Source organism: Physeter macrocephalus, chromosome 9 (assembly GCF_002837175.3).
Source record: "Physeter macrocephalus isolate SW-GA chromosome 9, ASM283717v5, whole genome shotgun sequence".
In the NCBI taxonomy this organism is placed as follows: Eukaryota; Metazoa; Chordata; class Mammalia; order Artiodactyla; family Physeteridae; genus Physeter; species Physeter macrocephalus.
The window spans coordinates 102329047-102356126 of record NC_041222.1 but is presented as its reverse complement, the minus strand read 5'-3'; the positions used below and the strand labels follow the sequence as shown (position 1 = coordinate 102356126).

At 40.1% G+C, this 27080-nt stretch overlaps 1 long non-coding RNA gene across 2 annotated transcripts in view; it reads left to right on the top strand.

Moving 5' to 3' along the window:
* Positions 1–27080, top strand: part of LOC112066727 (uncharacterized) — an 81281-nt gene that overhangs the window by 25374 nt on the left and 28827 nt on the right. Inside the window, exon 3 of one of the 2 annotated variants that reach the window (XR_002892825.2) lies at positions 6139–6243. The exons of the other annotated variant lie outside the window; for it this stretch is intronic. This is a non-coding gene — a long non-coding RNA (uncharacterized lncRNA). The remainder of the gene's footprint in view (positions 1–6138; positions 6244–27080) is intronic. 2 annotated transcript variants of the gene reach the window in all.

Genomic DNA, 27080 nt, shown 5'->3' with positions numbered 1-27080 from the left:
ACATTTGATGTAAAAGAGAGGAGAGCACAGTTTACAAAAGGGAAATTTGGCAATAGAGGATGGAGAGTGACATATTGGGAATTCTTTTAAAATCCATTTATTAAACAAACATTAGACCAATGATAATGGAGATACATATTAAATTTTTTTGAATAGATAATACATGCACAAGATTAAGAATGAAAAATATAAAATGATAGATTGTGAAAAATTTTGCTCCCTCTCCTGCCCTGCGTGGACCCAAGGCTACCTCCCTCATAGAGCCATATTTATTAGTTTCTTGTGTCTTGTCTGGAATTTCTTTATGCAGGTATATCTGAAATGCTCCGCTCCTTGAATGCAAAAGTTAACACACTATAAACATTGTTCTTAATCTTGTTTTTGTCACTTAATAATGTATTTCAGATATCCTTCTATATGTGCAGAGTAGCCTCATTTTTTTTTTACGGGTGTGTACTATTCCACTGAATGGATGTACTCTAATTTACTTATCCAGTCACCTATTGATGGATCTTGATAGAATTTCTAATATTTTCTATTACAAACAGCAATATAATAAATTACTTGGGGATGCATTACCTAGAAATCATTCTCATTCCTTTTTTTTTTTTTTTTTTTTTTTTGCGGTACGCGGGCCTCTCATTGTTGTGGCCCCTCCCGTTGCGGAGCACAGGCTCCGGACGCGCAGGCTCAGCGGCCATGGCTCACGGGCTGCTTCTGTCAACTACCATTTGTATCTCTCCTTCCGTTTTTAAAGCCCAAGGCTCAGGAGAACACAGATCAAATGAGATGTAGACTCTGTTACTTTCTGGGATCTCCTAATCCATCCTAGTTAACTACGATTTCAATGGCCATTGTCTTTATTTCAGGGTTGGTACCATATTGAGTTGTGGTATAGAACTGAAATATAACTCTTTCTAAGATGATCATGTTTTTGTTCTCAGCTTGGAAAAATGCCACTGGGGTGTGGGTTACAAGGCACACAGTTTATAGGAGGACAAGACACCCTCTTTTAATACCTAAACACCAGCATTATGTCCAGGATTGTGTATTATTTTATACCCGGCTTTGACACCCCTCTGCACAGACATCTATCAACCCAGCCTTCAATCTACACGTTTTTTTTGTGGCTGTTTAACTCAGGTGGTTAGGGCATTGAGCTAATGAGAACAAGGTCACAGGTTCAACCTTTGTGTGGGCCAGCAAGGTTTGCTTTGTTCAGTGGCCACAGACCTGGTCCAGCCAGCTGTCTAGCATATGTCTGCCCCAGGTCATAAGAGGACATGGCAGGAGTGTGTGGACGGACAAGAGAAAATCCATCACCACCATTAGAGAAAGCCACGGCGAGCACGTGTCCTACTAATGGGGGTCAATAATGTCTCATTCAAATGAGGCTGACATTTTAATACCTCTCGCTGAGAGGGACTTTTGAACACCACGTTTAAACATTGTTGCTTTTTTGTGTGAATTCATCTTTCTAATAAATGGAAGCCTGGCTGTATAAGACCTCAGATGATTACAGATTTCCAAATATAGACTAATGACTTGAATATTTGAAAAGTTGGTTGAGTATGAAAAAAGAAATGTCAGTATGGCTGTTCAGTTATCTTCCTTTTTTCTTAAACTCTGTTTAAGCTGGTGAAATAAAAAATTAATTAGTTCTTCAGAGAGTTGTTGATAATCATTACCCTCATATACGAATGAAAACATTTTAATTAAACATTCTTATAATTAGACCATTAAAATGTTAGCAAGAAGGAAGCACAATTAATTCTGTGTTATTCAACCTTTTGGCCATCACCCAGACCACACAGTCCATCTTTCATTTCTATGCAAATATGTTCCCCAAATTACTTCATTATTTAGCATCATGTCTTGTTAGATTTCAAACTGGATCCAAATCAACTCCATTCCAAAGTGTTCTGCCTTAGCTCTTTCCCTCAGTTGGGTCTTTGTGAGCATTGAAAAGACATTTGATGTAAAAGAGAGGAGAGCACAGTTTACAAAAGGGAAATTTGGCAATAGAGGATGGAGAGTGACATATTGGGAATTCTTTTAAAATCCATTTATTAAACAAACATTAGACCAATGATAATGGAGATACATATTAAATTTTTTTGAATAGATAATACATGCACAAGATTAAGAATGAAAAATATAAAATGATAGATTGTGAAAAATTTTGCTCCCTCTCCTGCCCTGCGTGGACCCAAGGCTACCTCCCTCATAGAGCCATATTTATTAGTTTCTTGTGTCTTGTCTGGAATTTCTTTATGCAGGTATATCTGAAATGCTCCGCTCCTTGAATGCAAAAGTTAACACACTATAAACATTGTTCTTAATCTTGTTTTTGTCACTTAATAATGTATTTCAGATATCCTTCTATATGTGCAGAGTAGCCTCATTTTTTTTTTACGGGTGTGTACTATTCCACTGAATGGATGTACTCTAATTTACTTATCCAGTCACCTATTGATGGATCTTGATAGAATTTCTAATATTTTCTATTACAAACAGCAATATAATAAATTACTTGGGGATGCATTACCTAGAAATCATTCTCATTCCTTTTTTTTTTTTTTTTTTTTTTTTTTTTTGCGGTACGCGGGCCTCTCATTGTTGTGGCCCCTCCCGTTGCGGAGCACAGGCTCCGGACGCGCAGGCTCAGCGGCCATGGCTCACGGGCCCAGCCGCTCCGCGGCATGTGGGATCTTCCCGGACCGGGGCACGAACCCGTGTCCCCTGCATCGGCAGGCGGACGCGCAACCACTGCGCCACCAGGGAAGCCCCTCTCATTCCTTTTTAAAATATTTGCATATCATTCCATTGAAAGGGTATATCATAATTTATTTATCTAGTCCTCTTTTGGTGGACATTGAGTTTCTAATCTTTTATTTTTATAGACCATATTGTAATAAATAACCTTGTATGTGCATTATCTTATATATGGGTAAGTAAATGTGTAGAATTAATGCCTAGAAGTCAGATTTTTAGTAAAAATGGAAATTTTAATAGAGTAAAAGTCATGAAAAATGTATCATCACATTATACAATTAAATATTTTCACTTATTGTCCTTTAGGCAGCGTTAGAGCCATACAATGTCTGAAATGAGAGAAGTCTGTGTAGCCTACTTAAGGGTACAGAAAATGACTTAACATGAGAAGTGTGAGCCCATGATAACTGCATGAGTGAAATATTTGATTGTGAATAATATTTTTCTGTTATGGATACTTTTCAGATACTATTAGCTGAGGAAGGTGCGGTAAAACCCTTCTGTCACTGAGTCCAAAATTTTATGAGAAAAAAAGTTAGTGCTAGTAATGATTAATGTTGGCGTGTACAATTTTAAAAATTTTCTACATTTAGGTAATTTTATTTGGTGCCTAATTAAGTGTGATATGAATTCTAACAATTATTTAAGATTAAGAAACAAGAAGCAGAAAAGAAGGTAGAATTTAGAGAATGTGGCTAAAGAACGCTTTCCTCAGTAGTTGTCAACCTACATATCCTTGTAGTTAATATTGTTCTTGGACATTTCTTGCTATCTGTCATCAATATGACTCTTCCCTTTAATGAAAGGGAATTTAAGTAAGTCATGGATGGAAGACTGGTTTAAGGTGGGGCACATTAAGACCTGGGTTATTTTGTGACCATAGCAACAGGATTCACTATAGAGCATTCATTCATTCATAAATCCATTCATTCAATTCATTGATTGATTCATTCCTTGTCAGATTCCATATTTACTTCACTCCTGGTGTGCTAAGCATTGTGCTAAAACTCTGGACTATATAGGAAGTACAAAGTATAGGTCATACCTTACAGTCCTGTAAGGGAATTAAGGAATGCACAGGATACAATAAAAGGATTCACGGTAAATACCTCAAGAATGATATAGGGACTTCCCTGGCAATCCAGTGGTTGGAACTCCGCGCCTCCAGTGCAGGGGCGCGGGTTCAGTCCCTGGTCGGGGAACTAAGATCCCATGTGCTGAGTGGTGGTGGTGTGGTAAAGAAAAACACAAAAGAAAACAAAACAAAACAAAACAGTGATATAAAGTGCTATGGTGGGGCTTCCCTGGTGGCGCAGTGGTTAAGAACCTGCCTGCCAATGCAGGGGACACGGGTTCAAGCCCTGGCCCAGGAAGATCCCGCATGCCGCAGAACACCTAAGCCCGCGAGCCACAACTACTGAGCCCACGTGCCACAACTACCGAAGCCCGCGCACAGTAACGAAGACCCAACACAACCAAAACCAACCAAACAAACAAATAAATAAATAATAAAAAATAAAGTGCTATGGTGGTTCCAAAGAGGAAGACATTACTTTCAATGGGCAAGAGATGGTGGCATTTGCCCTGGAGAACATGACAATTGGAGTAACAAAAGCACAATGTAGTAGGTTTTACTGACAATGCAGTGATTTATTCAAAGTCTGCATTGACTGGAGAAATAGTCGGAAGCTGATGAATGGATTACTTCCCAGCTGCCTACCTTTCCTGACACTTCACACACTTGCATAACCTGGTTCCATGGAGTCCACTGGGTCTGGGTGGGCTGTTGGGCAGAGGATCTTGTCATTTCTCCAGACCCACATGAGGGGCAGACTGCGTCATCTGTTGCTCAAAGACCCAAAGGCTCTTTCTTTTAGGGTTGATCGTATCCCGTCATTTTTAGCATGTATTTTGGTGTGAGCTTAGCTACCATCTTCTCAGGAACTCCCAGCCTTAGCAAATTCACCATGTATCTGTGGCGTACTTGATAGATACAAGTGGAGGTAAGCAGCCTGGCTTCCTAGGCATTACCCTTATGCAACTTCCTTACCCATCCTTTACCCCAGTTGCTAAGCCACACTGGCTGCATCTGGAGCAGTTTTTCGCAGCTTTGCCACAGAATAACTATGGAAAGGATCTTGAGGAATTTGGACCTAGGATGGGACATGGGAGGAAAGGGAAATCATTTTGAGTGGAAGAAACAGGACAAATGGTGGCAATAAATTGTTCCATATCTGTGCTAACGCAGTAGCCGCTAGTCAGCATGTAGCCTACTGAGCACTTGAATGGGGCTACTGCAGATGAGGAACTGAAATTTTTTATTGTGTTTCATTTCCGCTAATTTAAATTTGAATTTAAATGGCCACGTATTAACTAGTGGCTACTGTATTGGACAGTCCAGCTCTAAGCAATTCTTGGGACTTCTGAACATGTAGAACCATAGCATTTAAGAGCTAGGATAGACCTTAAAGTTTACCTAGTCTGGCATTTTGATTTTACAAATGAGGGGGTTTGTTTTACAAATGGGGAAACTGAAGCCCAGAAGGTAGAATGCCTCATCCAAGGGTTTTGAAGGTGAGTATTGCTGAATGGAGTTGGAAGCTGGCCTTCTGATGCCCTGACTCCCATTTTGGTGGACTTTTGAGCCTACCAGGTGGCGTCCCCAGGGCTGTAGCCACAGCCGGCTGAAGATGGTTGATTGGAAGATTAAAAAAGTGAAGTCAAGCTTAGTCCTTCAAATCAACCAGCCAAGAGATGCGTGCTAGACTTGGTGCCAGGTACTAAGATCAGGAGGGCATTTGTTGGAGGAGAGAGGTGCAAAATGGCATAAAGAACCCACAATCAAGTTGGGGAAACAGGACATTTTCTGAAATAGATAGATTAGAATATATTCTAGTATAATATATATTTCCATGGACTTGACCTGTATTAAAGTCTCTAACACAGGAGGTAAAAGATGACATTAATGTCATTCAAACATAACAGTGGTTGATATGAAGCAAACTTCTGCTCCATGGTTGACTTTGCATTCTTGCATCCTGTATTAATTACACATGCTCATTTATCACCACAACCAGCTGTACTATTTCTGAAGTTTTAACATGTGAAAGGAAAGTGGTGTGCTTCAGGATTGTTTTCCTGGAGAATGGTGATGATATAGAATTAATTAGCATTAAAGCTATGTTGTTAGATCACAGAGGGGTAAATAGTCATGGAAGGCTGTCTATTAAAATCAGGAGAAAATTATTGGCTATTTTCTTTTAGGCATAGCTTGGAAATCAAATCCTCACTCGGCTTACTAAAGTCTGAACCTAGTATTGCATGACACCATTTCCAGAGATTTTTTTTTTTTTCCATTGGTAGGCAAAACAAATGAGACCCAAGTGCTCACAGAACATTCCAAAGAGTCAACAGAGAGAAATGGAAAGTATTAGAAACATGATTGTCTTTGGAAAAGGAGACACAAATGTAAGTAGAACGGGGAATGAAAAATCATCTATTATCTAAAGTAGAAATCCACATTGTGGATGTTTCTTAACATTTTTTGTTTCTCTGATTTCATAAAGGTAATGTGTGCTTAATGTATTCAGCTAGGGAAATAAACAAAAGACAAAAAAAAGCAACTAAAACTCACTCAATCTCACTCAGAGAGAGCCCATGTTAATTTCTTTTTTTCCCCTTCTTTGCAAAACCTAGCTTTAAATATTTAGTTACTTAATATTGCAGAGAGTTTTGTATCATAATTTTTCACTTAACCTTAATTAAGTTTTGACTGGGGAATTTTTTTGAGCGAAGAACTTTTGTTAGGGGAGCCCAGGCCAGTTGGGAAAGCCACGCAGTGTTTTCCACTTCTGCAGGTCTTTAAGGATGTTAATAAATTATGTCTTGTAATCAGTAGTTAATGACTTCCAAAAGTTTTCTTTGTTGGCGTGCCTTGGTAAGGGGGTAAAATAATCTGGCTTGGTACCTTATTCATTGACTAGCTGCTGATATGAACCATCCATCAATCTGTACCATGTACTTGTTGTGCTTGGGTCCCCAGAGCTGCCAATTCAGAAAACACTGTCATCAGTCGGCGGGGGCCCGAAAGTCCCAATTGTCTCCTTGGCGTATAGAGATCCGATTTGATCTAGGGGCTTCCAAAGTGGACTTTTGAGAGCCCTCTTCTTTTTCCAATGAAACACATTTATGTAATCATGTTACATTTATAATGCGGACTTTTCCTATGCCATGTAAATGACTTCACATGCTGTTTTCTTGAGTCCTTGGAAGGGATCCCTGATTTGGCAATTTGTTAATTTTTTTAGTGTCTGTTCTTGCTGCAAATGATCTATTAGAAATATTGCGAAAAACGTTTGGTCCAACTTGGGGAACCTAAAATGATACTCGGTACTTTACTAACCTTGAACTTTATAAATCAGTTTCTCATCCTCAGAGGAATTTTTTTCAAAAGATGTTGTTTCCTGCCCAATTATTGCCTCCTTTGATCTCGCGCTACATTTGGTCTCTCAGATAAGGGAGCCCAATAATTCCTCAGCTATAACTTCAGCAACACAGATAACTATCAAGCATCGTGTGACATGCAGTTCATTACTCAGTTGTGAATAACCACCCGTGGTCCTGTATTAAATGTTTTACAGCTCATCTCTTCATGGCTCACTGAGTTAGTATCACACTTAGGAATATCTTTGTGTCCAGGAGGGATAAAACAACTCCTTATAAAATGGCATATGATATTTAAATGGAAACATTTTAAGACATCTTAGAAGAAGATAATGCTAGAGTGAGGTAAATCTCCATATGTAGCTTAGTTATTTTATTCTATCCAATAAGGGGGCCTCCTTTCTTTGATGTGTCTGGTAATTCTCGTTATTGCCTTCCGGATAAAGTAGATGAATATGCAGAAGCAAGATGCAGCCTTCAGAACTCTCATGATCAGCATTTACTGATGTTCCATCATCCTTCTTTATCCACTTTATAATGTACTGTGGAGTTATTTGCAGGGCATAAAGACCTCTTTGGAATGTCATAGAAAACAAAAGATTGGTTCAAGATCTGATCACATACTTAAGGACAATCTTCCTACAGTTTTCAGTTCCCCAAATAAAGAGTTGGCAGTCTGGAGATGGCTGGAAGAGCAGTTTCCTAATTTTGAGTCTTTGGCGAGCTGGAATTCCACCTGCTAAAATGTAACAGTGTGGAGATTGTTATCCACTGGGTACATTTGCAACTTTCTGTTTGGTGCTCAATAAAGCAGACTGTATTACTGTGCTGGAAAAATTTAACTTGCTGCTCATTTGAGTACTAATCTATCAAAATATTTCCTGGACTTATTTTACAAACTAACAAAAGAGCTATTATACGTTTACCATCAGAAAGTTCTTAGTTCATATTGATATTTTTGATTCCTTAATTGAACGGTTTTCCTTCCTAGCTTAATGTAGACATTATTTTCAGATTATTAGTGAACTCAGAGAAGGTTAATTTGTAAGTTGAATTGGATTTTTGTTACCATCTGAAAAGCCTTTTTGTAACCCAAGAACGTTTTTTTCCTGGGCTCTGATTCTCCCTACCACCACTCCCTCAGCACCCTTCTGCCCTCAAATGAGGCTCCCCCATTTCTTAATTTCTACTTCTCCTCAGTAAAGTGACTCCTCTGTCAGATAGTATATACTCACTTTCCAGGACCAGCTGGTTCCCAAACATACTAGGGGGGATGCAGATGTTTAATATGATAGGAAAGGAGGAAAAACGATGAGAGCGTAAACTTTTCTGGCATAGATACCAGGGTAAAAGTCTGATTACTTTACAATGTAAATTTGAACTCTAGCTCAAAAAGACTTTTATATTACTTTTTCTGAAAAATCACTTGAGATGATAAAATATGTAGTAAGTTCTTTTCTAATTTAGCACAAAAGCTTACGAAAAAAATTTTTCCCAATCATGTCTGGGGTTGCGTTTATTTCTCCTCCTGTGTAAAATTCTTTAGCAGAGTAGGTTCAAAGTTTGTTTAAACTTGGAGATGAATTTTTCAAAAAGGTGGACTTAAAACAAAAGTAGTATGGACTAACTCCTACCTGAAAAACACAAAAGAGTTGTTTTCAATTCTGTTGCCCTTTGTTCTTACTCAAATCCAATTTGTCAGTGTGTGTGTGTGCGCGTGTAGGGTTTGTGTATATGCGTGAACAATTAAAAACAAGACTTTACTTAAAGGAAGAAATTACCATAGTGAATAAGACTGTCTATACAAGCAAAATAGAGGGTTATTTAATAATTAACAGGTGAATTTGGACTATAAAAAATGACATGATGGTGGATCTTAGTACCAAATTCCAATTCCTTCAATAATAATTTTTACAGCATGAAGGTAAGTCTTCACTTCATCAGTGTAGATCCAACTTAAAGTGTTTGGGCACGGGGCACTGCAGTATTAGCAACCCGAACCTGCCTCGCCAAGGTTTTGTCAGAGTAAAAATCTGTATTTAATAATGACCTTTTCATACGTTCCTCCTTTGCAACTGGCCATGTGGGACTGTTTGCTTCGCTGAGCTGTCAGTACGGCGAATGGAAAATAGCACCAGTTTTAGGATCAAAAGACCCCACTTCCGAATCTGATAGCTGCAGGACTTTGCAAAAATCATGACGCTTCCCTGAGACACAATTGTTTCCTCTATAAAAGGGGTCCACAATAGCACCTACCTTACAGGGCTGTTGTGAGGAAAAGAATTAGATATGTGAAAGTACCTAATAATGTCCCTTATCCATAGTCCCTGCTCAGTACATTTTATGTTCCCACAATTTGAAGGATTACTTATTACTGATTAAACATTTAGCTGTTTTTTTGCAAGGTGGCATCAGTCAAAGTATTTGGGGGTTACCTCATTAATAGTCAATGTATCCCAACAACAGGCATCCATGTTATTGTATATTTGTGATATCTGATCATCCTCAAATGAGGAAAGGAGTAAGAGACAGGGCACCTCTTTGCAAACCTGATGGAGAGACGCCTGGCTGCCCTGAGCGGTTTTCTTTCTGGAGAGCTTAACGCGCGTCGAATGCCTTGCCTTGCAGTGGTTATGTGCTCAGATATTTTTACTGTGTACCCTCTGGGGCCTCATGCAGCCTTCCTCCCCCACTACACAGCCACACGCCTCAGCACAATCAGAAAGCTCATTTCTTTGCTAAAATCACAGTAACCCTCCAAGACCCGGGAGATGGGAAGGGCTGGGGGGAGAGACATGGCTCCTCCCTTTGTTCAGCTGGCCTGCATTTTCCGCCAGTCCCTGCAGAGAGCTTGAAGAGGCCCGTAGCATGGGCTCCATGACCTCCTCTGACAGCCCGTGTCCTCTCTGTCACAGGAGAGGCTCCAGCTTTTATTTGAAAAGTGGTCCTGCAGTACGTCCAATCTCTGAAGAGGAGAGAGCTGTCAAGGGCAGGCACTGTTCTCTCTTGGGGACTGGTCAGTCCTGAATGGCCTGCTCCTCCGCCCTCCAATCTGGGTGTCCTAGTGGAGGCTGAGGCCTCACAGGCTACAGCCCCTGCAGCTGGGTCACCCCTCTGTCCGTGGTGGATGATACTTTAAGGGATGTAGCTTTGTGGCCTGGAGATCTTTTTGCCTTTGCCCTCTTCGCAAGCCACGCCACTTACATAATTGCTAAGAGGGACTTATTTACAAAACAGAAATAGAGTCACAGATGTAGAAAATAAACCTATGGTTACCAGAGGGAAAACAGGGCTCGGGGGAGGGAGGGATTGGGAGATTGGGATTGACACATACACGCGACTATATACAAACTAGATAAGTACTAAGGACCTACTGTAGAGCACAGGGACCTCTACTCAATACTCTGTAATGGCCCTATGGGAAAAGAATCTAAAAAGAGTGGATAGATGTACATGTATAACTGATTCACTTTGCTGTACACCTGAAACTAACACAATATTGTAAATCAACTAGACTCCAATAAAAATTGTTTTTAAAAAGAGGGAGGTGCCTGGACTCAGGTAACCATTGCCATGTTTTGTGACCTTTAGTCTTATCTTTGTTATTTAAAGTAGGCATAACAATAGTACCTAACTGTTAAGTGAACTAAGATGCTGTGTCTATTGCCTTTGGCACATCAGTGGGCGCTCCAATGCATGTGTTTTACTTCAGATAGTCACAAAAATAAGTCCTGATTCAGATGTGAAGAGCTTCACAATCATGCACCTCCTCCTGGCGGCACACAGGTGCCTCGGTGCTGGTGGAGATGCAGGTTGAACCCCTCCATCCTGGTTCCGGTGGCTCTGCTTTGGGCTCGCTGGGTCCTACCCTTGCTCCGTGGGTTTAAACCGCTCCTGGTTTGAACAAGTGCAGGGAGCCTGGCCGGGGGGAGTGGTGGAGAGGGACAGGATTTTCTCCGTTGGTTTCTCAAGGAGCCATAACTCTTTCAGATTCACTGCTCACATATGGCTTCCAAGCAGGCCTGGCAGTTTCCATCCATGGTGCAGGCTGAGAAAGGTAGGGTCTGGAAATCTCATAAAAGCTGACCGAGTGGTAAAGGAAAATCAATCTTCTCCTGCTTTGGACCAAGTTGATGAGAATCATTCTTCCTGATTCTCCATAAATTGGAACAAGGCTTAGGACGCTAATCCTACTGTAATACCATTTGAAGACGAACACTGACATTTGTGACATTTAAATAACAGTTCAGGTCTGCTATTAAACCAGGGCCTCCAACTGTTTAACCTTTGCCCTTGTGTACTATTACCCTTGGTCCAGTGCATGCAAATGTATTTACTAATGCATTTCAGCTTTCCGATGACACATGCTTATTTCATTTTGCTGGCTACATTGCTTCTGTGAACTGTGCTACACCAAATGCAAAATTTATTTTCAAACTTTTAAATGTGATACATTCCAAGGCTCTCTCTTAGATCATTTTTATAGAGTTAAAGCTAAATAAAAGTTGAGGCAATTATCCAGAAATCTTCCTGTGGGTGGAAGAAAGTGTATTTCTGGAACTAAAACTAGAGAAACCTAAAGGCATCCTTTCATTCAACAAAATTTCACAAGTGCTTTTTATGTATTACATACAGTGTTAGATCTAGTAGGAAGAAGATGTGCCTCTTGCCTTTAAGGAACTGTAGCTACGTGATTTGTGACCCTGCTCAAGGAGTCCTTCACCTTAACTTGTATGCATCTTACCTTCGTCTTTGCTTAATTGCACTGACAAAATCTCGACTGGTTTCCAAAAAGCAGATTCTCATTTAGTTAAAATCACGTTAACGAATGAATTAGAGACTGGGGGATATGGATCTTTTTCACTTAGATATGATATTTTAAAAAAGATAGTGTTGGTCTTAAAAATCAGGAATAACCTTCTCTTCATTCCTGGATATTTTTCTAAACAAGAGAAAACACTTTCTGCTTTGTTCTTTCTCATCACACACCGTTTCCTGAGCGGTGACGAATCTGCTCCACGTCTCATGGAAAATCAGGGTCACTTTGCTATTAGGGTCAGTTGGAAGCCTGAGATTCTAGTTTGGCTTTGTGTAAAGCTAGTCCCAGCCTGGCTGGCACCTGAGAGACCCAGTCTGGATGACTGGTCCTGCCAGTTTCTAGATGTGCGAAATTCAGCAAGATGCTTCACTTCACGGGCCTCGGTTTCCTCATCCATAAAATGGGCTAATTGTACTGCCCTTGCTGAGTTGTTGGGAGGATCAGAGAAAATAATTCTGGGAAGATAGACAACATAGAACCTGGCACACAGCGGCCCCTGTTCTGGTCCCCATGCTTTACACTGCCCCGTGCCCCACTTCATTCCTGCTCTAGTTCTGCCTCTGGTCGCAGCTCAGCCTTTCCCCTCCAGGCCAGTGGTTCTAAACCAGGAACAATTCTGTCCAGAAGACACACTAAATGTCAGGAGACTGTTTTTGTTGTTACGATTTTAGGGGGAAATGCTACTTGCATCTAGTTGGGGGAGGCCCAGACATGCTGCTAGACACCCTATAATGCACAGGAAATCTTCTCCCTTCCCCCCAGCAAAGACCCATCCAGAGCAGTGGTCCTGAGGTTGAGAAACCCTGCTCTGGGTCCCTGGGACCCTGACATTCTCTCCCAGACAGCCCATTTCCAGGGTCTGTTCTTCTCATCACCTGGTCACAGGCGAGTGGCTCTTTGAGAGAGATGTGGGAAAACCTTGGGTGTGTGGAATGGGGTGTCCACATGCTTCTGTGAGGCCGCCCCCCCCCCCCGCCCCCAGATGCCTGGGGTGGACGAGAAGGCAGTGGCTCTTGGGCCAGCTCTCTCCCGTTCCAATGTGGATCTCCCAGGAGGCTGAGGATCCTCCATTACGGCCTTCCAAGTTGTTACGAAGGAACATCTGTCAGGTCAGGTGATAAAATATATTTTATTCGACAGTTTGTAAGCTTGATGAATAACTTTAAATATTTAGACATATGACATGGGGACCTCTGTTTGCTTTCTTGCTCTGGGTCCCACAAAAGTTAGGGATGGGCCAGCCAGTTTGATTTCTAAGAGTTTGCGCCCTTCCCTCTGCATGGCCGCGCTTCCTTGGTTCCCCCTTCAGAATTGGTTCTAAGAGCTTCCCTGTATTTGAGGCAGATGGTGAGCGGTGGCTCGGTTGCCGTGGGCTCAACACCAGTCTGTTTCGGTTGCTAGTTTGTTCCAGAATTGGTGATCTTTTCTGTAGTTGAAATATTTATGGTGACCATCCGCACGGTGACCTCTTTGCCTAAGGGCTTCACTTCAGCTCAGGCCTGGGCCCCTAGCAGTCCTGTTTTTAGTACATCTGATGCAAGCAAGGCCTTCAGAATCTCTTCCAGGGAATCACTTTCTGTACAGAGTCAGTGCTGTAAACGCGAGGGCTGCCATGGGACAGCCATCTTTGACCACGAAGAGAGGCGGTAGGAGAGAAAGCAAGAGAGAGACAGAGACCTGCCTGGGTTCTCGATGGCTTTCCAGCGCTGCAACTGTCTCTGGGATCCATTAGATACCTCAGTTCCTTCCAAGAAATTCTTTTGATTGCTTAAGCTGGATTGAGTTAGTCTCTGTTATACACATAACACGTAACCACAATAAGACCCCATCTTTCAAGTCCCTCTTTCTGTACCTTGCCTCAAACCTCGGAGCTCTTCTTTTTTAAATTTTTTATTTAAAAATATTTTAAAAAGTTGAAGTATAGCTGATTTACAATGTTGTGTTAATTACTGCTGTACAGAAAAGTGATTCAGTTATACATATATGTACATTCTTTTTTTTACATATTCTTTTCCATTGTGGTGTATCATGGGATATTGAATATAGTTGTGCTATACAGTAGGACCTTGCTGTTTATCCATCCTATATAAAAGCTTACGTCTAATAACCCCAGCCTTCCAGTCCACCCCTTCCCCAACCCCCTCCCCCTTGGCAACCACAAGTCTGTTCTCTATGTCTGTGAGTCTGTTCTGCTTTGTAGATAATTTCATTTGTGTCATAATTTAGATTCCACACATAAGTGATATCATACGGTGTTTGTCTTTCTCTTTCTGACATACTTTACTTAGTATGATAATCTCTAGGTCCATCCATGTTGCTGCAACTGGCATCATTTCATTCTTTTTTTGTGGCTGAGTAATATTCCATTGTATACACGTACCACACCTTCTTTATCCATGTTGATGGACATTTAGGTTGCTTCCATGTCTTGGCTATTGTAAGTAGAGCTGCAGTGAACACTGGGGTGCATGTATCTTTTTGAATTCTAGTTTTGTCCGAGCTGTCCTTGTTCTCACCAGTGCACTCACTGGCTGTGTCGTGGATGGAGCCTGCTGCTAGATGTCACACTTTGCCCATCAGCAGGACCCTTCCTGATCACTTGCAGGTGGGATCAACTCCTAGGAGCTGTCCCGCATCAGTGGGTAGGTTTGGTGTTGGACCCGTCTCCTTTGAGTTGCAAGAAGCAGGACCATTCAGGCCTTGTCCTTCAGTGTCATGTGCTTTTTCTCTAGAAATCTGCAGTTTACAACTGTGTCTACCTGCTTCTAGAGATACAGACAAAACTCCCCCAAATAAATAGATAATGGCATTTGGGAAATTTTTGTAGAGCAGAGGAGGAAACAAATTTTCACCTGGACATGTACAGTTTATTAGATGTAATCTTGAATACATATCACTGCAGAAAAACTGACAGGAGAATATATAAACGAGTATTCAGATGCTGCTGGTACAGCAGCCTAGCTCAGAGGACACGGGTGGGGTTGTGAATCTGAGTATGTGTGCATGTGAGTGAGTGTGGGTGGGTGCAGGTGTGTGAACCTGCTACTTTCCAAGATCTTTATGTGTGTTTTCTCATTGAATCCTCATTACAACCACATGTAGTAGGTCTTGTTATTTCCATTTTTACGACTAAGAAAACCGGAGGCCCTGTTAATGGTGAAGGTAGTTTGAATTCAGGTATGAGGGTAGAAGTAAGGAACTCTAGTTGGGAGATATGGAAACCAGTGGTTTTCTTCTATTCATTTATTTATTTTTTTGGCCTCTCCGCTGGCATGTGGGATCCTAGCTGCCCAACTAGGGATCAAACCTGTGATCCCTCCATGGGAAGCACGGAGTCTTAACCACTGGACCGTCAGGGAAGTCCCCAGTAGTTTTCTTACAGAAGATAATTGTTGGGAATGTCTGTTTTTATCTGTTTGTGTCATACAAAAAATTAGGTTCTAAGAAGCCACTTAGAAATTTTTACGTTACTTAACTATTGTGACCTGCAGACTCACCTGAGACGTTTCGTTTTTTTTTTTCTCTCTGTTTGTTCACCTGAGGATTTAAGCCTACTTCCAAGAGATTCAGTTGATTCATTAATACAGCCAAATTTTTGTGCAAAAAAGTCCAAGTGGCTTTGAGACGTAGTGTAGTTAAGACGATTGACTGGGTTGCTTCCTCTCCCTCCTGTCTTTGCCGATATTTTTTTAGTTTCCCCTCTGTTGTTTGTCCTTTTCCTTCTCATTTTTATCCCGGCTGCTCAATCAACGTCTATCAGTTTATATGGTTTCGTCTAAAGTTTTCTTTCTTTTTTATTGAAGTATAGTTGATTTACAATGTTGTGTTAACAAAGTTTTCTTACATATAGCCTCAGGATGGCTGTCTGGCTAATCTGATCATCTATACTAATATAATTAAGATGCCTTAAAAAAAAAAAAAAGGCAAACTAATTCCAAAAGTCAATTTCTTAACCCCTTATACATTCTGTTTATGTTTTCAGTCTTAGCCTGGCCATAATTTTAAATTCAAGAATTGAACCTAATTATAGATCTATGTATAAAAAAGATGTTTAGAATAAGTTTGTCATAGTACAGATGACTCTACGCCAACCATTTTATGACTTAATTTTGGTTATTCCTAAAATATCCAGTCTAATGGACATATCCAAGATCATTGAAATAGGGAAGTTTGACCATGGTTGTTGACGAATTAGATTTTTTTTCCAAAATTACCATGTGTTTTAATCAATAACTAGTAAGATGTAAAGTCTTACACATTCTACTCGTTATGGAAGAAAATTAAAGGGCTAAAGACCCATGTCTTTTCTACCCGCAGTAGAAAAAAATGATGAATCTTCTCATCACTCAGCATCGTGGGATGCTCCAAATATATTGTGCTTTTTTCCCCCTTGGAGTTATTTATTGGCCAGAGGGGAGGGTGGACAGAACTTCTTTTGAAGTTAAACATCTTGCCTGGATGAGCAGATATGTTGCATCAAATCACAGTAATAAAAAGACAAAATGCTTTATTAAATCTTCTTTATCACTATATTGTGCTCCAATAGAATGATCTAATTAAAGACACAGTGGAGCCTCTTTTCATGTGAAGAGGAGTTCAGAGGCTTTTGTTATTAAAAGGTTTGCACAGAAACAAATACATTGCTGTCTTGCTTCCAAGTTTCTCAGGGGTGCCTCCTTCCTGTTTTGCTCTAATAATTATGGATGTCTTGTCTGCCACTCTGAGGCTTGATACTAACTTGTCCTTTTCATCTTCAAAGTACCTGCAAGGCATTTACATGATTAATACTCATAATACCACTCTGAGGTAGGCACTGGAAGTGCTCTTCTTTTCTCCGATATGGAAACAAAAGAAAAGAATTGAGGGCGGTATTTATTTGATGCCACTGAGAAGCACTTTGCTTTTTGGTTCTGAGCTCCCAAATATCCACGCTGGTGCCTTTCCCTGACATCTCTGGCAGTTGCTGCCAGTTCATTCCACATAACGTGGGACTTCTTTGAGCCATCACACTAATGGCCATCATTGTCATGGGAAAAATGTACACAAATCAGGGAGAGCACGATTTGGAACTACTCCTTGATTAGAGTCTCTCTAGGTCCTCTTGATTTAACGAGCGTTCACGAGGTACTGAATGGCGTTTTAATTTAATTCCTGAGTGATATCCTTCTTGCGTAAGAACTTCATTCAGGTTGGGCTACATTACAGATCAAAAACTAGCAGCTGCCCATAGCTAATCTTAATTGGCCGGCCACGTTGTTTCATAATTTTCTTTTTGGATTTGCAGTTCTTGTGATGATACTTCTTCGATCGTCACAGGCACCCTCCACTGCTTGACACGGTTGATTCTGTGTAATTTATGTTACCTGCCTAACTGCTGAAGGCTTTTGAGTTTGCTGACGAAATAGAGAGGGAAGGATCATTTCTCCAAACCAAGGCAACTTTGGTAAATTGGCAAAATCGGTAAATTGTTGAATTTCTTTGACGTCTTGTCACCCCTGCCCAAAAATGATCTCTCCCCTTTCCCTGTCAAATTCTTATGCATTTATTTCATTTAGCATTCTCAGAGGAAAGTAATCTAATAAAGGAATCCACACGGAATTGGGAATGGCTGGCCCCAGTATGATGGTTTATCCCTCTACAGCTGCTGGGAGTTTAAAAGAGAACGCTAACCCCACCCTCGTCTCTGGTATCTGCCAAGCCAATGGAATTTTTTTTTCTTGCGGGGGGGCGGGGGGTTTGGCTAATGGCATGATTGGAATCTCTCAAGTCACATTATATAGTTGTGATGATTAGCTTTTACACTGTGTGCATAGCGTATAAGGCAAGTCCTACCCCGAAGCCTATATTTCTATATTCAGATTTCTATGTCAGAATCTAGAAAACTGGAAGAAATCAACCAGTAAATGTTAAAAAGCAAGTCTGAAACATTGCCTGTTTCCTTAGGCTTCTCTCTGCATTAACGAGAGAACAGGAAGACAAGGTTCTGGGGTAGCAGCACAAAGAGAGCTAGGCAGACCCTCTTACATTTCTGTTCCCATTCTGAATTTGACGCTGACCTGCCTGGCGCTGGGGGTTTCAGACGCAGATAGAGTGGAGATTTCCAGCCATGATGAATGATCTTGGACAGAGGCGCTGGTCGGGTAACAGGAACTGTTAGTGAGAAACGTGAAGCATTCCGGTGGTGACTTATTCCAGGATGGACCTGCAGGCAGGAGGGGTGAGGTGAGAGCGGAGCAGACCGCACCCCATCACTGCCCCGAGCCCTCTAAACCTTCACTCTCCACTGTAACGTGCCCTTAGTTGAAGGAACTCGACCTAAGTCCTCAAAGGCCCAGGCAGTGCAGAAACAAGTGGCTTTCTGAGCCATGTGCATCTCAGTTAATTCCTTTGGCCTTCCATTTTTAATTTTTACAGGTTTTCAGCTTTCGTTTAACAATAATTTGTGATCAAGGTTAAATTAGAGTTTGTTTTACTTTTGGTGACATTTTCACAACTAATTTGAACTTAGGTCCCTCGTTGGAGAAATATTTACAAAGAAATAACATCAAATTGCATGGAATAAATGCCATGCCATTTAACTATGTAAATAGCAGCTGAGATGTTTAATTGAAAATAAAACACTGGTAAAATGTAAACATTATTTTGCTCCAAGTTGCTCTGAGCAGAGGCTTCAGTGGAAGCAATGAACGCAGGAACTGAGGGTGGAAGTTAGAGTTTGTGACAGGGTCCACGAGGTCTAGTGTGTCTGCAGATCTTTTCAGTAGTCACTGTATTCTTCAAGGCTGTTCAGTCCACCTTTCAAAACACACTCATTCATTTTTTTTTTCCAAAAAACCCCAAAACACTAATTCAAAAAGATACATTCACCCCATTTTTCCTAGCAGCACTATTTACAATTGCCAAGACCTGGAAGCAAGCTAAGTGTCCATCAACAGACACTACCTTTGCACCCCAAGCAAAACCTTCCCAGGTCATATCTTGACAAGAGTAATATTGGAGGAAGCATACATACTTGGTTACGGGATAGGGAATACACAATTACCTTGGGGAGAGTTGTCTGAATATATCTACTTTTTGGAATAGGGGTCCTCTATTCCAGGTTTATAGGCTTTAATATGTGAGGATGAAATTGTAACACCTTTATCTAAAATTTAGTAGAGGTGGAAGATTATTTCAATGATCCCAACCGATTGTATATTTATCTTTAAATTACATTAATTGGAGAACTTCCATTACCTTTGTTGAAAAACTGATCCAAAGAGGTGTTATAACAATTATTAAGAGCACAGACTCTAGAGCTGGGCTTATTGGATTAGCTAGGAACCCCCAGCAAGTTACTTAACTGTTCTGTGTTCTCATCTGTAAAACAGGTATAAAAATAATACTTAGTTCATTGGGCCATTGTAAGGATTAAACGAGGTAACCTATGACAAGTAAATAGAATAGTGCCTGGCACAGTTAGTGCTATATAAATGTACTTATTATTCAGTTCATTAGTAAATATGCATTAAGAGCTTTTATTATTTAGCATTTATTCATCTGCATTAACTTTCTATATTATTATTACCTTTTATGGGAAACTTTTTTTTTTTTAAATTTGCCCGCCCTGCGGGACATGCAGGATCTTAGTTCCCTGACCAGGGATCGAACCTGCGCCCCCTACGTTGGTAGCGTGGAGTCTTTTTTTTTTTATCATCTTTATTGGAGTATAATTGCTTTACAATGGTGTGTTAAGTAGCATGGGGTCTTAACCACTGGACCACTGGGGAAGTCCTGGGAAACTTTTTTTTACTGATTTATTTTATTATTCTTTTTCCCAGCTTGATTGAGGTATGATTGAAAAAAATCATATATCTTTAGGTTGTACAATGTGATTTCTAAAAAGATGTACAACGTGATGATTTAATATGCATATACATTGTAAAATGATGAGCACAATCGAGTTAATTAGCATATCTAGGATCTCACACACTTTTGTGTGTGTGTGGTAAGAAAATTTAAGATCTACTAATCTCTTAAGAACTTTTAAGTATATAATACAGTACTGTTAACTGTAATCACCACGCTGTACATTAGGTCCCTAGAACTTAGTCCTCTTACAACTGAAAGTTTGTACCCTTGGACCAACACCTCCCTATTTCCCTGGCCTCTCAGGGAAACAATTCTTTCAGGGAATAAACCTGATTTCAAATTCTCACTGCTTCATTCCCTGCAGAGAGGGTCAGGTTTTGAAGAGTTAAAATCTGATGAAAATGTGCTCATATCTGGCAAAATTCTTAGTACGAACACTTTTAAAAGAAACATTTAAAGGGCAGCATCTGGACTTTAGTAAGCAAATATGCAATAAAACATTATTTTGACCTTTTAAAAAGTTGATCTTTATTTTATTCAAATGGTAAAAATATCCTGAAGAGTAAAGTTCCATGTTGAATTGCGTTTTGGCCATCATTTAGTGAAATATGTATGTGCAAACAATGCTTGTACATTTCACATTTTGTACCAAGGAAATTAGGCTATAAGCTGAGAGAATCATCTAAAGTTAAAAAACCGAGAAAGATCAGACTTCGACTCACCAAACATGGGAACCCAATTTGAAAATACCCTTTTTAGTTGAGAAATGACTGAATCTTGTGTTCTAGCATAAGGGTCAAAGAACTTAGGACAGATTGTTTTGCTCCCTGATACAGCCATGTTTTCCTGATCGGAGTCAGGCAGAACCCGGGAACCGTTTGATAACCGTACTGCCTGCAGCACAGACATCGGTGTGAGGACACATCTCTTTTGTTTCCCGTTCGAGGCATTTAAGTTCCAAAGCTCAAAGTGGAATTTGCCAGAAATAGAAAATTATTCCCCCAGTTCAAAGGCTTTAAAAAAAAAACAAATGAGACAAGCACATTTATAGTAAAGTTTTGTCGTGTGTGTGTGTGTGTGTGTGTGTGTGTGTCTGTGTGTGTGTGAGTCTGTCGTCCAACTTCCCTTTTATTAGTCCCCTGTCCACTTTCCATGAAGTCTCTCTGTGTGGAGTCCCAGGTAGCCGCACAGCTGGCTAAGGGGGCCAGACTCTCTCTTCTCCCGGATGTAGCCATGTGATTTATTTTATTTTATTTAAAATTTTTTTCTAATCCATAGACTTTATTCAGATTCTTCCAGTTGTCCTAGTAAAAAATTTTTTTGCTAGTCATGAAATGAAGCCTGTATTCTTTGTATTGAAGTATAGCTGATTTACAATATTGTGTTAGTTTCAGGTATACAGCAAACTGATTCAGTTATATATATATTTTTCAGATTCTTTTCCATTATAGGTTACTACAAGATGTTGAATATAGTTTTCTGTGCTCTACAGTAAATTCTTGTTGCTTATCTATTTTATGTATAGGAGTTTGTTAATCCTATACTCCTAATTTATCCCTCCCCCACCTTTGGTAACCATAAGCTTGTTTTCTATGTCTGTGAGTCTGTTTCTGTTTTGTATATTCATTTGTAATATTTTTTAGATTTCACATATAAGTGATACATATTTGTCTTTCTCTGTCTGACGTACTTCACTTAGTATGACAATCTCTAGGTCCATCCATGTTGCTGCAAATGGCAATATTTCATTCCTTTTTATGGCTGAGTAATATTCCATTGTGTATTTTATATACACACACACACACACACACACACACACAGACACACACACATCTTCTTTATCCATTCCTCTGTTGATGGACTCTTAGGTTGCTTCCATGTTTTGGCTGTTGTAAATAGTGTGATGAACACTGGAGTAGCCAGGTGATTTAGAATCGGGAATCACACATTGTCTTCTGGGACTTTGGTCTTTGAGCAAGCAGTGTGCAGGCAGGGGGCGGATGTAGGGCATTCTGGCCGTGGAATTGGAGCAGCCCTGCTTGGCCAGCCCCCTGCTCTGGTTCTGGATGCCCAGCTCTATCGGGCTTCTGGGTTCCTGACCGTTTTCCCAGCCTGGCCCTCCGGCTCTCCACCAATTCTGCAAGCCTCTGTGTACTTCCGTTCAATCCCCTTCCACACCTTTTTTGTCTTCCCTTAAGATAATCAGAGTAGGTTTCTCTTTCTTGCAAACTTTCGTTGGTTCAACAATATTCAAAGCCTTCGTAGAAATAAATGTCAACGTTTTACACTGAATTATCAATGCAGCTGATGGTAACTTACCTTTCAGTAATGTTTCCTTCGAAGCGATGAGCTGTTGTGAAACTCTTAACAGTTATATGCTTTTGTAGGATTGCACAATGAGATTTTGCCCAAATGTATTATCTCTAACCAGCCAGTGAGAGTATACGTTTTAACTTGGTTCTGTAGTTCAGCCTCTTTGCTGCTATTCTGGAGATAAAATTTTGACATTATTGGAATGAGCTACACTAATGTCTTTGGGGAGGCAGGGGAGGGTCAATCAACAGACACATAATTGGTTTCAATACCGTGCTTTCCAGAAGCACAGGTCGCGGTGTTATTAGCTGAGATACTGTAGATAGTTTTACATGTCGGGAACGATTAACATGCATCCTGCAGGTCTGATTACCAGCATTAAGGAAGCTCTGCTCCACATGACCCCCAAAGCAAAGCCTCCAGGAAAGTTAAAGGTCCCTGTTCTACCATTAAAATGGGAGAGTAATGTGCCTTTTTTTGATTGACTATAAACTTTGACTCATGGGACTTTGTTCTTAAAGGTGAAAACAAACATGAATAGGCGACAAGTTATTTTCCTTAAAAATCCTTAAACCTTTGGTTGAAACCATTTATCAGAACATTTCTTAAAATAAAATCAGTATTGCCTTATGGTTATCACAGGAAAAAAAAAAAGTGAAATAGCCAAAGTGGACATTTTCCTTAAAAATCCAGCCCCAAAAAAATTTTATACATCTAGGCCATTGCCCAGAAGAGTGATAAATGTGATATTTGATATGTGAGACCGTTGTAGGAACGGCATAAAGAGTTGTATTTATAAAAGATTTTGAGTAATTAAATGATTGAGAGTGAATTTATGAGATGTATCATAGATCCTTGAAATACAAAAGTAATTAGGTGATACACACAGTGAATTAAAGGCATTACTAGTAATGTCCAGTAACACGTGTATTCCCAATGACACGTGAGCAGGGATGTGGTAGTCAAGTCGTAAACCTGGCCCTCTGCTCCCAGCTCACCAGCTAACTAACCTGAGGCCAAGTTACCTCCAATGTGAGGTAAAGGGCATGGGCTCTGAGACCACAAGCTTCCTATCAGCTCTGAAATACCACTGTCCTAAAAGCATACGTTTAATCTTGTTATTATTGTTTCTTTAGTTGTTTGATTATGTTTCTCTGCTCTCAGAACGAGGGGGAAAAGAAATAGAAATGCAGTGTCAAAGCAGACAGTTCTAACCCTAAATGCTGAGCCTCTGAGTGGATTCGGGATGCAGGCCCCCCTAGTTTGTGTCCTCCCAGCCAAAAAAGAGAGGTGGGCCTGGCACTGTTCCACTAGCGACCAGTGCCCAGGGCAAAGGCCACGTCTCTTTACACCACAGGAAGATGCTGGTGTCACCACAGTGCTAGAGTGCAGGGGCGGTTTCTGCCTCTGTCACAAAGGGCCCCGTGGCTTTGGACAAATTATGTAGCCTCTGTGGGCCTCTTATCTTCAAAAGAGGAGCTAGGACAGGCCTTCAGCATTCTTTCCAGCTCTTATATCCCTTGATTCAAAGAAAGCATTGTCTTGGGTATCAAGTAATGATCCGATCTGTCCACTAATTTGAGGTCAAGTTTTCTTTATTTTGCCTAAAATAGTATCATTCCAAGCTGCAAGGTAGAGATAGCTCCCAAATCGAGACTAACTTGGCCGTTCAATTACAACAGGAAGATTTTGGACTTTTCCTGGAACCAAGGAAATAAAAGAGCAGGGCACACTGTCAGGAGAGCTGTAAAGTTGTGGGAAGATGGAGAGATTAGACGTTTTTCTATCAAAGGCAAGAAAGTTGTAAGAAGAAAGTGAAAGAGAGAGAGAGAGAGGGAGAGAGAGAGGGAGTGAGCCCCGGGAAAGGAGTGGGGGAGGAAAAAGGAAATACATAGAATAAGTGCAGCCCCTCTCGGGCTGCGGGTCTTTGAAGTGAGGCCAGAACCACAGGACAGGACTGTGGGACCAGAGGTCGAGAGAGAAGGAGATGGAGACCCTTTGTTCAAAGGTTAATAGTTATGTGTCAGGAGTGCTTCATCAGAGTGAAATGCCCTGTGCGTTTTTAGATACTTTTTAGAGAAGGAAACCAGTTCCGGGGAAGTTTCCCAAGGTCTTTGTGAAAGAAGAGTTCTACGTTTAAAACCTAAAAGAAAGATATTCTGCAACTAGAGGCTCCATTTTAACTGGAAATAACAATGCACTAAGAAAGGCCTGGTGTTTCCTATTTAAAATGATCCAAAACAAACTGGTTCGATTTTTATTTTGGGTGAAAAGGGTGGGTGAGTGAAGCCACTGACAGTGATTTCCAGAGCCTTTTAGTTGCTCTCCAGCATCTTCACTGTTTCTACAGGTTCAGTGCCATGTAACGGGTAAATTATGGATGAGAAGGAGGGATCTTTTCTCTCCATAGGCATCCTGGTTCCTAAGCGATACCAGCCAAAGGTCAAAACCAAGGTAAATTCAAGTTGGCTTTGGCAAAACCTACTTTCTCCTTCAGATAGCTGAATAGGTGATTGTGTAAAATTAGCAAAGGTTACTATGGAATCCTCTGGAAAGTTTCCTGCAAGTGTAGGAGACCAGGGCAAGTGGTGTTTCCTTGAATGAATTATCCAAAGTGCTTCAGATCACTCAGTTCCAGGGAGATATAAAGGTTTTGCTTTGTTTTTTTTAAATAAGAAAGCCAAACATTTTCCTCTACATTTGGCAGGTTTCTTCGTGTGGCAGTGACGTGGTCCAGCTTTTTATTTGTCCCCCTCTCCTCTGATGTGCAGTCAGGCAGCTTCTCAGGTGATTAAGAGGGCTCACAGGGAACTTCCACCTCTGACTGTTTAACTTACCAGCACATCTAAAAGCAAGGCTGATAAAATTCATAAATTTGTCACATCTCTTGAGGTGGATGACACTCATCAGGTCCGTTTCTAAAACTCTTTGGTTCTGTGCTTTCATGAAGCCGGGTCACCAGTGATAAATGTAATGCAGAGCGATCAAGTCATAACTAACCTTTAAGTGTTTTCCTGAAGGTTAAGACCAGGGGATCTGACTAAAAAGTAGCAGGATCCTTGCTCTGATCTTTTTTTGACATTTCCCAAATCCCTAAGGCTGACCACACGATATAGGTTGGAGCACATAAACTGTTCCATACTCATGGCCCTCGCTGCACGCTCACAGGCAAGTTGGTTTCTGTGGGCAGGGAAAGGAATCAGCACATATTATGCGACTAATATTTGATGTGACTGTGGGTTCAATTTTAATAAGCTTATCAAAAACACTTAACGGCCAAGAAGACACAGATGTAATAAATTATATAATCACAAAATGCTGAGATGTAAATTTCTTTTGTTTGACATATTTTTTAAAAAATCATTTTTCTAAGCTCTTGCGGTACAGTTGTTATAAAACAACTCATTTAACACCAGCTCAGGATTATGAAAATTATTTAATCTGTGAAAAAGGATCACGTTTCCTCCTCTTTTAATTGTTCATCAAAATTTCAGATAGAATGCAATATTTTTTTATACATGATGACAAGCAAACTCCGTGTTTCTTCTAGGATGGATGGTTAGTTGTCCTTGGATAACTAAATATCATTTTCTGAAAAAGCAGGTCAAGTAACATTAGACTTAGTAATAGCTCTGGGTACCTTGAGTACGTCTCAAATCAATAATGACAGAGGTAGCCTGATAGCAATTTATGAACCACAGTCCCCTTGGGAAACATATTTCAAACCATAACTTCATCTAAACTGTTTATCGGCTAAGCTTGCTCAAATGTATGAAGTGTCAAAAAGTTTCTTTGACATTAGGCTTGTTATTGTCCTTTGATTTATGTACCAAAGCAAAATGTAGTAAATAAAAAGATTGTTTGGTGGTTTGGTATTTTAAGGAAATGATTAGAAACATTTGCCAATGCTATTCATTTTATATGTTTTTTTTTTTCCCTTTCCAAATAAAAAAAAGTGTTTCCGTCCAGTGAATGACTTCACAGTAATTGTACCTTAAACGATCATTATCGTAAGCAGAAAGGCCAGTGAAGTTGCTATGAAATATTCAGAAAACACTGAACTAAATGTGTAATATTCGTATAAAGCATTTATCTCTCCCCTTGAATTTTGCATACCCAGCAGTTCACAAAATGTCCCATTTATAATTTGAGGCACATTTATGGTGGTAAATCTGACTTATTAAAAAAATGTCATCATATCTTAGTTGGTTTTTGTGGAAACTTCCACATGGAAAATACAAAGGAGTATTCTCTTGAAAAGCATCCTTCAGGAAAATTCTTGGGTGTACACAAAGCATTTTTATTTGCTTAGGAGTGGAAATACCGACTTTTTAGCTTTTTTTGATGATGGAATATTATAGAGGTATAAAATGTATCAAAAGGCAAGCTGTAAGACAAATCCTTTGAACAATATTTCATTTAGATATTTTAGTCCAGTATTTTACACTTTCTTTCAATTTGAGGTTTTCCATTCTTATAATTACTTAAGCAGATTTTCATATTAGGCAACTCTATGGGCAGAATGTATATAAAAACTTAAATATAAAATTATAAAAGTTGACCAAGGATTCCAAAGGATTCCATTGTGAATTTTAAAAGATTAATTAAAAAAAAACTGGTGTAAATGGAATTCACTCACACACTGAAGGGAAACAAGAGACCCAGTGCAGATGGACACATTTTAATGCAAGGGTTGCTGAAATGAGGACTATTTCTGTTTCCAATATATCTTTTTCTGATTGGTTAACTGATAAGTTGATGGGCACCATAAAAAAAGTCACAAACGTGGGAGGACAAATGAGTACCCAGATACCTGTGCCAGCATTGTTAACTTGTTAGCGAATCTGTTTCCTTGAAAACAGGATACAGTGAATCTGTG